Here is a 10,454-nt window from a genome sequence, read left to right as displayed (position 1 = left end):
AACAAACAAACAAAAAAACCAAAATATTTTCTATAGAAAATATTTTCCAGTTTCAAATAACCCTGGACTTTTGAATTATAACTTGTTTTTATGTTCAAGCTATCTGTGTATTATTTCTCCTGCAGTTGTACATAAAATGTTTTTACATTAAAAAAGGGCAAATACTATAGAATTGTATTACATGAAATATATAGAATATACAAATTCATAGAGACAGAAAGATTAGATGTTATCTCAAGATGGAGAAGAAAGGAATATAGAGCAATGATTTCCTAAGTACGGAGTTTCTATTTTGTGTGATGGAAAAGCCCTACAAACTGACAGTAGTATCAGGACATAATATCATGAATGTAATAAATCAATACAATTAATGTAATTAATGAATATCATAAATATAGTTATTGAATGAATACTGGGAATGTAATCAATGAATACCACAAATGTAATTAATATCATGAGTGTGATTAATGAATATCATGAGTGTAATTAAAAAAATAAATTAAAAGAAAAAGAAACCAGAAGATCCCAGCAGCCAGATAGCCCAAGGGACCCTTCCTCAAAAGAATAATAAGATAGAGAGCAATTGTAGTAGATAGCTGTTCTGTCTATGACCTTGAAGCACTGCCCCTAGAGATGTAGCCTGTAACTGCTCTACCTGCCTATGACCTTGAAGTACATGTCCCTGAGGCATGGCCTCTCTGTGACCCTTAAGACCTGAGATGCATGTCTGAGCTCTCTTCTGTGCCTTGTGGTTTTGGATACAGGACTGACTCAGGCAGCTGGAACCACATTCCAGAACCCTCTTCTGTTCTATATAATGAGTTTCCCCCTTAATCAGTTCCTTTGCCCTTTAAACAGACTGTGGATTTCTCACTATATCTGGTGCCCAATGTGGGGCATGACCCATGACCCTGAGATTAAGAGTCTCATGCTCTACTGACTGAGCTAGCCATATTGATACTTATTAAGGATATTGTTATCATGTTGCACTATACATTTCTACCTCCACTTAAGGTATTTTGCGTATTGTCACAATTTTGAAGTTATTGTCCTTATACTGTACATCTGTTTACAGATTGTTTACCTTGTTAATGTGAACCTTAGTCCTTAGGTTATTTAGGTAGATAAGACTTACAGATTTATAGTCACCCATGCTTGACATTAACAATTATGTTAGTTAGGTTTTCCAGATTTACAGAAACATAGGTCAGAAGGATAGGTAATCTTCAAACACTTCATAGACCTAGAGAATATGGCATTTAAATGTTTCGATAACTTAAAATTCTGTTGACATGAGACATGATTGCTCCTGGCAGCAATGATCTGATCCTGAGAGAATGTTGGGCTTCTAAGACACCCCAATTGGAAGTTTGTCTTCTTGGAACAAAATGGCCTAACGAGCAAAGAACTGCCCTTGCCTCCACTGCTGACAGTATGCATGCTGTCCTTTCCAGACGAGCAGGACACAAGGAAAAGAGACTACTGAACCTTGCCAAGACAGGGTAAGATGGTCTTTCAAAATTCCTGCTTCTGAAAATGGTCTATCAGATATTCTAGACCTGTAGCCAAATTGGATGCCCCAATAGTGCTAAGAAACTTTAGGTGACTGTCCAGGCTGCCAGCTGTCTCTGTCTATTCTCAAAAGAATTTTGGAAATTGCTTGCTTGCGTTTTCCTTTTTCTCAGGTAATATGTTCCTTATCAGGTCTTTGATGGGATTGAAGACTAAACAGTTACAGCTACAATGTTCTTGTATCTTAGCTAGAGCATATTAAATACTAGATTCAGATTCTTCAGGATAGGACAGCTATTGGAATAATCTCTCTAACTTGCCATTTACCTATGTTCTAGACATCTCTGGATTTTAGCATGTATCTCTTGTTTGATGTTCTTGCTGATTATAATTCTATTTTTGTTTAGGTTATTACTTTTCCCTTCTCCTGGACAATACTGGGATCAAAGCCATTCACCACTACCACCACCCTGGCAAGTACAGGGTCAGGTATCTTTCAAATATTACTTATAGTGAGAAATCCATGCAGAGTCTGTTTAAAGGGCAAAGGAATTGAATAAGGGGGAAAACTCACTGCACAGAACAGAATAGCCATGGGTTCTGGAATATGGTTCTGGCTGCCCGAGTCAGTCCTACATCCAAAACCACGAGGCAGAGAGCGCTTATGAGCATCTCAGGTCTTAAGGGTCCCCCCCCCCAAAGGCCATGCCCCAAGGGCATGGACTTCAAGGTTATAGGCAGATAGAAGAAGGAAGGAAGAGAGGAAGAAGGAAGGAGCATGGCTGGGAATGTTTTTTGCTGATGCTCTTTATTAACTACTTAAAAAAATTTTTATTATGTATTTATGTATATAGGTGTTTTATCTGTATGTAAAACTTTATGCCAGAAGAGGGCATGAGATCCCACTAGAGATGGTTGTGAGCCACCATGTGGTTGCTGGGAGTTGAACTCAGGACCTCTGGAAGATCAGGGGGTGCTCTTAACCACTGAGCCACCTCTCCAGCCCCCTATAAACTACTTACATAAATAATATATAAATCTTGAGGTATAATTCACAATTACATGCACCTTATTTATAAGCATCTTATAAATACTTTGAGTTGATTCTTCTTTCTTTCTTCCTTCTTTCCTTCCTTCCTTCCTTCCTTCCCTTTTTTTCTTTCTTTTATTTTTGAGATAGGATCTAACTATGGAGTCCTTGCTGTCCTGAAATTCCTCATGTAGACCAGGCTGGCCTCAAACTCCTAGAGATCCACCTGTTTCTGCCTCCCATGTTCTGGGATTAAGGATGTGCAAGAGCATGTCTGGCTTGTTTTTGTTTTTTAAAACAAGGTCTCCCTGTGTATCTCAGGCTGACCTCAAACTCATGATCCTCCTACCTCAGCCTCCTGAGAGCTGGGATTTCAGGTACAAACCAGCATACTTAGTCATGTATGTATTTTAGCTGACATTTGTATGTATTTATAGGTCACAGTGTGGCACTTCCATGCATGTATGTCATGTGTAATGAATGACCAGATCAGGGTAACTGGTACAGCTGTCCTTCAGACATTTGTATTGGTAATATTAAAAATCTTTTCTTGGGGGCTGGAGAGATGGCTTACAGGTTAAGAGCACTGGCTGTTCTTCCACAGGTCCTGAATTCAATTCCCAGCAACCACATGGTGGCTCATAACCATGTACAATGACATCTGGTGCCCTCTTCTGGCCTGCAGGCATACAGGCAGGCAGAACACTATACATAATAATAAATAAATCTAAAAAAAAAAAATAATGCTGTTCATTTATTGTGTTTGTGTGCTGGCTACTACATGCATGTGGAGGTCAGAGGACACTTTGTGGGAGCTGTTTCTCTTCTCCCACCATGAGGGTCCTGGGGACTGAACTCAGGTCCTCTAGCCTTAATGCGGAGCTGTCTTTCCATTCCTCTTCATCTTTTTTTTTTTTTAATGGACAGGGTCTTCTGTAACATAGGCTGGCCTTGAACTCACTATGCAGCTAGAAGATGACCTTGAACTTTCTGCTCTGCCTGCCTTACCTCCCTAGTACTGGGATTGCAGGCATGCAACACCAAGCCTCTTTAATGTGGTACTAGGAACGGACCCTAGGGTTACTTGAGTACTAGGCAAGCGCTGTACCGCCCAGCTACAGCCGCAGCCTGCTTTTCATGCTGCCTAATGCTCCCTGGAGAAGAACACGGCTTACACCTGCTCCCGTGTTGTTAGAGAGAGGGAGGTGGTTTGTTAATTTAGTGCTTAGAAACACATTTTATTTTTTACTTACCCCCCATAAATATAATTGCATTCTGTTTCTTTGTGGTTGAAATTGTGTTGTCAGATTAGCCCAGCTGGTGGGTGCTAATCCTCAAGGCTGTTACTAAATACTACTAATGTTACTAAGCTAATAACAGCCCCAAAGCGAAACCAGGAGCTGGATCGCCTTCATTTCCAGCAGGGTGATTAGAGGCTGCTGATCATTGCCTAGCAGAAGGACTGGCTGATTTCCAATGAACAGACTGGACAAACAATATTCATTGGAAAGCTTTGTTTGTTCACAATAAACTTATGCTTTTGTGATGCAATTCTCATTAAACATAGATTGAGAGCATGGTAATTTCTGACACTTCCTAGACCAATATTTGCATACTTGTTATTCAATGGGTCCATGTTTTGTTTTGTTTTTGGAAGAAGCATTGTGTATTTGTCTTCACTATCCCATCTCTTTCACCCCTGGGGTGTTAGAGATTGGATACTAAAGACTTCCATCTGGCTGGGAGGTAGAGTGTGCTTGCCCATCATGTACAAGGGCCTTGGTTTGATCCCTAGAACCACATAAATCAGATGTGGAGGTTCATCTTTAATCCAGGAACTCAGGAGGTGTGCTACAGGTAGCTGACCAGAGATGACCCCTCAGACACATTTTATAGCCAATTGAATGTCTTTATTCCAGCTGGGCAGTGGTGACACACACTCACACCTTTAATCCCAGAACTCAGGAGGCAGAGACAGGAGGATCTCTGTGAGTTTGAGGCCAGCCTGGTGAGTGAGATCCAGGACAGGCACCAAAACTACACTTGGTACTGGCATAAAAACCGACATACAGACCAATGGAATTGAATTTGAAGACCCTGACATTAATTCACACTCATATTAACACCTGATTTTTGACAAAGAAGCCAAAACTATACAATGAAAAAAGAAAGTGTCTTCAGCAAATGGTGCTGGCAGAACTGGAGGTCAACATGCAGAAGGCTGCAAACAAGACGGGCGGTGACGCACTCCTTGGTGACGCACTCCTCTGATCCCAGCACTCGGGAGGCAGAGCCAGGAGGATCTCTGTGAGTTCAAGGCCAGCCTGGTCTACAGAGCGAGATCCAGGACAGGCACCAAAACTACACAGAGAAACCCTGTTTCGAAAAAAAAAAAACAAAAAAAACAAAACAAAACAAAAGATTGCAAATAGATCCATATCTGTCACCATGCACAAAACTCAAGTCCAAATGGATTAAAGACCTCAACATAAATCCAGTTACTCTGAACTTGATAGAAGAGAGAAAGTAGGAAGTGCTCTCGAACGCACTGGCACAGGAGATCACTTCCTAAATATAACACCAGCAGCACAGACACTGAGAACAACAATTAATAAATGGGATCTCTTGAAACTGAGAAGCTTTTGCAGGGCAAAAGACACGGTCAATAAGACAAAAAGATAGCCTACAGAATGGGAAAAGATCTTCACCAACCCCACATCTGACAGAGGACTGATCTCCAAAGTATATAAAGAACTTGAGAGGGCTGGAGAGATGGCTCAGTGGTTAAGAGCACTGACTGCTCTTCCAGAGGTCCTGAGTTCAATTCCCAGCAACCACATGGTGGCTCACAACCACGTGTAATGAGATCTGGTGCCCTCTTTTGGCCTGTAGGGACACATGCAGGCAGAATACTGTGTATGTAATATAAATAAATAAACCTTTTAAAAAAAAAGAACTCAAGAAACTTGACATCAAAATACTGAACAATCAGGGTTGGGGATTTAGCTCAGTGGTAGAGCGCTTGCCTAGCAAGCTCAAGGCCCTGGGTTCGATCCTCAGCTTAAAAAAAATATTGAACAATCCAATTTTAAAAAATGGACTTCAGGGGCTGGAGAAGATGGCTCAGAGGTTAACAGAGGCTGCTCTTCCAGAGGTCCTTAGTTAAATTCCCAGCCACATGGTGGCTCACAGCCATCTATTATAAGATCTGGTGCCTTCTTCTGGCCTGCAGGCAGAATACTGTATACATAATAAATCTTTTTTTTAAAGACTTGTTTATTTATTATGCATACAGTATTCTCCCTGCATGTGTCCCTGCAGGCCAGAAGAGGGCACTAGCCAGAACCTGGAAACAGCCTAGATGCCCGTCAACTGAAGAATGGATTAAGAAAATGTGGTACATACACACAATGGAGTACTACTCAGCAGAGAAAAACAATGACATCATGAAATTTGCAGGCAAATGGATGGAACTATTAAATATCATCCTGAGTGAGGTAACCTAGACTCAGAAGGACAAACATGGTATGTACTCACTCATAAGTGGATACTAGATATAAAGCAAAGGACAATTAGACTGTAATCACAGATCCAGGGAGGCTACCTAGCAGGGGGGACCATAGGATGACTGTGGCTTATAGTAAGTTTTAGTTTTGCACAATCAATGGGCAAGCTTTAGTGAAACATTTCACTATTAGGATAAGAATTTGTACCATATCAAGCTGATGAAAGAATATGCTGGCCATACTTTCAGGAGGGGAGGCTAAAATCTTTTTAGATCATGGATTAGCTTATAGAAAAATGTCTGCTGGAATTTAAACAGTGAAGGGGAAGATGAATAGGAATCTCATTTATACAACTTAAGTAAAACATAGCTGTTTGAACAGATGAAGATAGGTTTCTTCTGTATCACAGAATCTAATCAATATTTATATGTATAATTTAGCTATTATTTGGCTTATTGGGCTCATTGGGAAATGTTATCATTTTTACTATTTTCTACAGAGAAAATATATTCCAGTTTCAAATAACCCTGGACTTTTGAACTATAACCTTTAAAAATTTTTTTTTATAAATTTTTATTATTATGTATGACTGCATGTATGACTGCAGGCCAGAAGAGGGCACCAGATCTCATTACAGATGGTTGTGAGCCACCATGTGGTTGCTGGGAATTGAACTCAGGACCTCTGGAAGAGCAGTCAGTACTCTTAACCTCTGAGCCATCTCTCCAGCCCCTAGAACCTGTTTTTATGCTCAAAAGAAAAAAAGAAAGAAAGAAAGAAAGAAAGAAAGAAAGAAAGAAAGAAAAGAAAAGAAAAGAAAAGAAAGTAAGTCTTCATTCCAGCTGGTTAGTACCATACCCAGATATTTGGGGACCTAGGTGTGGCCCCAAATGTCTAGAGCTCAAGGTTTTGGAAGGCAAAACCATGTCCTTGGCATCTTGGTGAGCGGCTTCAGGGAGCTTTGCACAAGCAGTTTAACTGGAGCCGAGAAGAGTTAGCGAGGACCTTGTGTTTGTAAATAGACTTGGGTCATTTTCTATGGGATTCTCCATAAAGGAGATCAAATTCTAGTTAAAGTTAAAATGGGCTCAGCAAGGATACATGATGGAGGAATCTCTGAACTTTCTTGCCCAGTCACAGGTGGACTCAGAAGGACCAAAAGTTCAAAGCCACCCTCAGCCACAGAGCAAATTTGAGACTAGCCTGGGATACATGAGAGCTTGTGTGATGGTTAGTGAGTTTGAGGTCAGCCTAGTCTACATAGTGAGTTCTAGGACAGTCAGGACAACACAAAGAAACCTGTCTTAACAACAACAAACAAACAACAACCCTGCTTGTCTGTGGAATTGGACCCCTTGCACTTATAGAATTGGCACCTGTGATCTGGATAACATTTACCAATCTAATATCCTAATATCATGACTTTTTCTCTCAAATATGCCTTGCCTGGAAGTTTTTTTGATAGGGCTTCTCTAATTTTTCCTTTGAAGCAGAAGGTAGGTATAGTAGTTTGAATGTAATTTGGCCCCATAAACTCATAGGCAGTATACATGACTAGTTCTAGGCCAGCCAAGGCTACATAGTGAGACTGCCTCAAAAACCAACCAACCAACCAACCAACAAACAAACAAACAAAACCCCAAATTCATTGTTTCTTCTCTAATTATTATTCCTCCATGTATATACACAAATATATGTGTATGTGTGACATATTGAGTTTATGTAGCTTTGCTTGTATGAACTTGTGTCCAGGGTTGACATTCTGGGATTATCGAACATCCGATGTAGAAATTTGTCCCTGGAGGAAGCTAATTCTTCCTCTCTCAGCAGCCATTGACCATCTGTAGCTTTTTGTCTTGGGTGACATTTGTAGAACTTCTTCTGTCCACTTCAGTACACCAACTGGTGTTGTCCTTACACTCGTTCAGGCATCCATATTGCTGAGATTTCATGGGTGCATTTTCCCATCGTGACTAGGGACTCTATCTAGCATCATGTGTTCTAGGCCTCCACTCCTCTTCCATGATTTTCCCTGAGCCTTGGGTGTGGGGTTGCATTGCAGATGTATTAGTTGGACTTGGGCACCCACAGTTCCTTATTCTCTGCATTTTGACCAGTTCAGAATCTTAGCAATAGTCTTTATCTGTTGTGAAATAAAAGTTTCTTTTTTAAAAAAAGCTATTTTAAAAATTGCTAGTAATATTTTATTTATGTGTATTTGTATTTTGCCTGCATGTATGTCTGTATGGAGATATCAGATCCCCTGGAACTTGAGTTACAGACAGTTGTGAGCTGCCATGTGAGTGCTGGGAATTGAACCTGGGTCCTCTGGAAGAGCAGCCAGTGCTCTCAGCCAATGAGCCATCTCTCCAGCCCTGAAATAAAAGCTTCTTTGATGAAGAGTAAGAGCTACAGACTCGGCCAGTGCACAGTGGATCTAAAGCATTTTTAATTTGATTTTTATTTGTTTTCTGTGTGTGTGTATTATTTATGTGGATGCATGTGTGTCATGGTGTTCATATGGTTGAGAGATTTTTCAGGAATTGGGTCTCTCTTTCCACCATGTGGGTTCCAAGAACTGAACTCAGGTTCTCATGTCGAGGATGGCATCTTCACAGACTGAGTCATCTCACCAGCTCCTGGAATTCATTAGGACATTTTAATATAGATTTTTTTTTCCCGAGACAGGGTTTCTCTGTAGCTTTGGAGGCTGTCCTGGAACTCACTTTGTAGACCAGGCTGGTCTCGAACTCACAGAGATCCACCTGCCTCTGCCTCCTGCGTGCTGGGATTACAGGTGTGCGCCACCACCACCCAGCAGTTTAATATAGATTTTAAGCCTCCTGGTTAAGAGAAAAAAAGGCACTCAGGAAGAAAGTAAGACACACCAACCAAGAATGTGAGTGTGTACTTTCCCAGGCAGGCTGGCACCTTTAATTGCCCTGCTTATTTTGTGTGCATTCTTGATAGATGGCCAATTTAAAAGAACTGAGAGTTGGGGTGTACTCAGTGGGTAGAGAGCTTGTCTATCATGTGGAACCCTTGGGTTCCTTTTCCATCCCCAGCACCTCAGAAAGCCAGAGTGTTATTTGCATCTGTGACCCCAGGGAGTTGGAAGCAGAAGGGATCAGAGGTTTGAGACACACTAGAGACTGTCTTTGGTCACAGAACCAGATCTGGAAGAGCTGGGATTTGAACCCTGTGATGGATTGGGAAAGGCTGTAAGCCAGGAAACAGTTGTACTGTTGCAGTAAGAGTACTAAAATATACTTATAGAGATCCTGTAAAAAGAAAGAATCCAGCGGGGCAGTGGTAGGGTATGTCTTTAGTCCCAGCACTCAGGGAGGCAGAGGCAGGTGGATCTCTTATTTCGAGCCTGGTCTACAGAGAGGAGAGAGTTCCAGAATAGCCAGGGCTACACAGAGAAACTCTGTCTCGAAAAACAAAACAAAATCAAAGAACAACAACAACAACAACAAAAAATCCAGAACCCAATTGCCCAATCGGTAGTAGTGGCGCTGCCCTATAATCCCAGCACCTGGGAGGCAGAGGCAGAAGGGTCGGGAGCTGGAGTTTGAGGTCATTCCCAACTACTTACTCCAGTATGGGCTCTATAGGAGACTGGAACTGAAAAACAACAAAAGGAGTAGAACCCCAGTGGTGAGCACTGCTGAGAGCAGGGTCCTAAGTTTCTGGCATCTCCCCTCGAGGGCTCTGCTTCTGGACGTGGGGTTATCAGTTTCACTTCCTGACAGCTGACCACAGTGCAGACAGACTCCGATACAAACATAAAAGAGCCTCCTCCCCCAAGCCTGTGATCTGAGAGCTGTAAATAATAGTGTTGGGGTTGCTCATGAGAGAGAGGGCAGTGGTAACAGCCCAAACTAGCCAGCCTTCCTCTTTGCTGATGTCCAGACTGGTTTCTGCTGACCCTTGTGTCTTGGCACAGTGAGTGGGAACAATGCCCTCCTGAGCCTCTGGCAGAGATCAGCGAACTCATTGTTCCCAGGGTCGAGCAGAGCCAAGGTTCATGTTCTCACCAGAGGTGAGAGTCTAGCCTTAGGGCTTGTGGCTCAAAGAGGCAAAGCTGACTTTATGCCGCGCATGTGGATGTGGGGATCAACACAGAAACCATTGCATAGACTGTCATGAAGGTCATAGGGTCTCATGTAAAAAAGATGTTTAGCATAGTCGTTAGACACACAAAAGTGTTGAATGAAAGCATTTTGTGATGTGATTCGGGCATTTATTTGCTTATAACTTTAAAAAATATTTTATTTATTTTTATGTTCTGTGTATGTTTTGTGTGTGTGTGTGTGTGTGTGTGTGTGTGTGTGTGTGTGTGTGTGTGTGTGTGTGTGTGTGTGTGTGTATGTCTGTGTTTTGAGATAGGGTTTCTCTGTGTA

Source organism: Onychomys torridus, chromosome 8 (genome assembly GCF_903995425.1).
Source record: "Onychomys torridus chromosome 8, mOncTor1.1, whole genome shotgun sequence".
NCBI lineage: Eukaryota > Metazoa > Chordata > Mammalia > Rodentia > Cricetidae > Onychomys > Onychomys torridus.
This window is presented reverse-complemented; position numbering follows the sequence as displayed.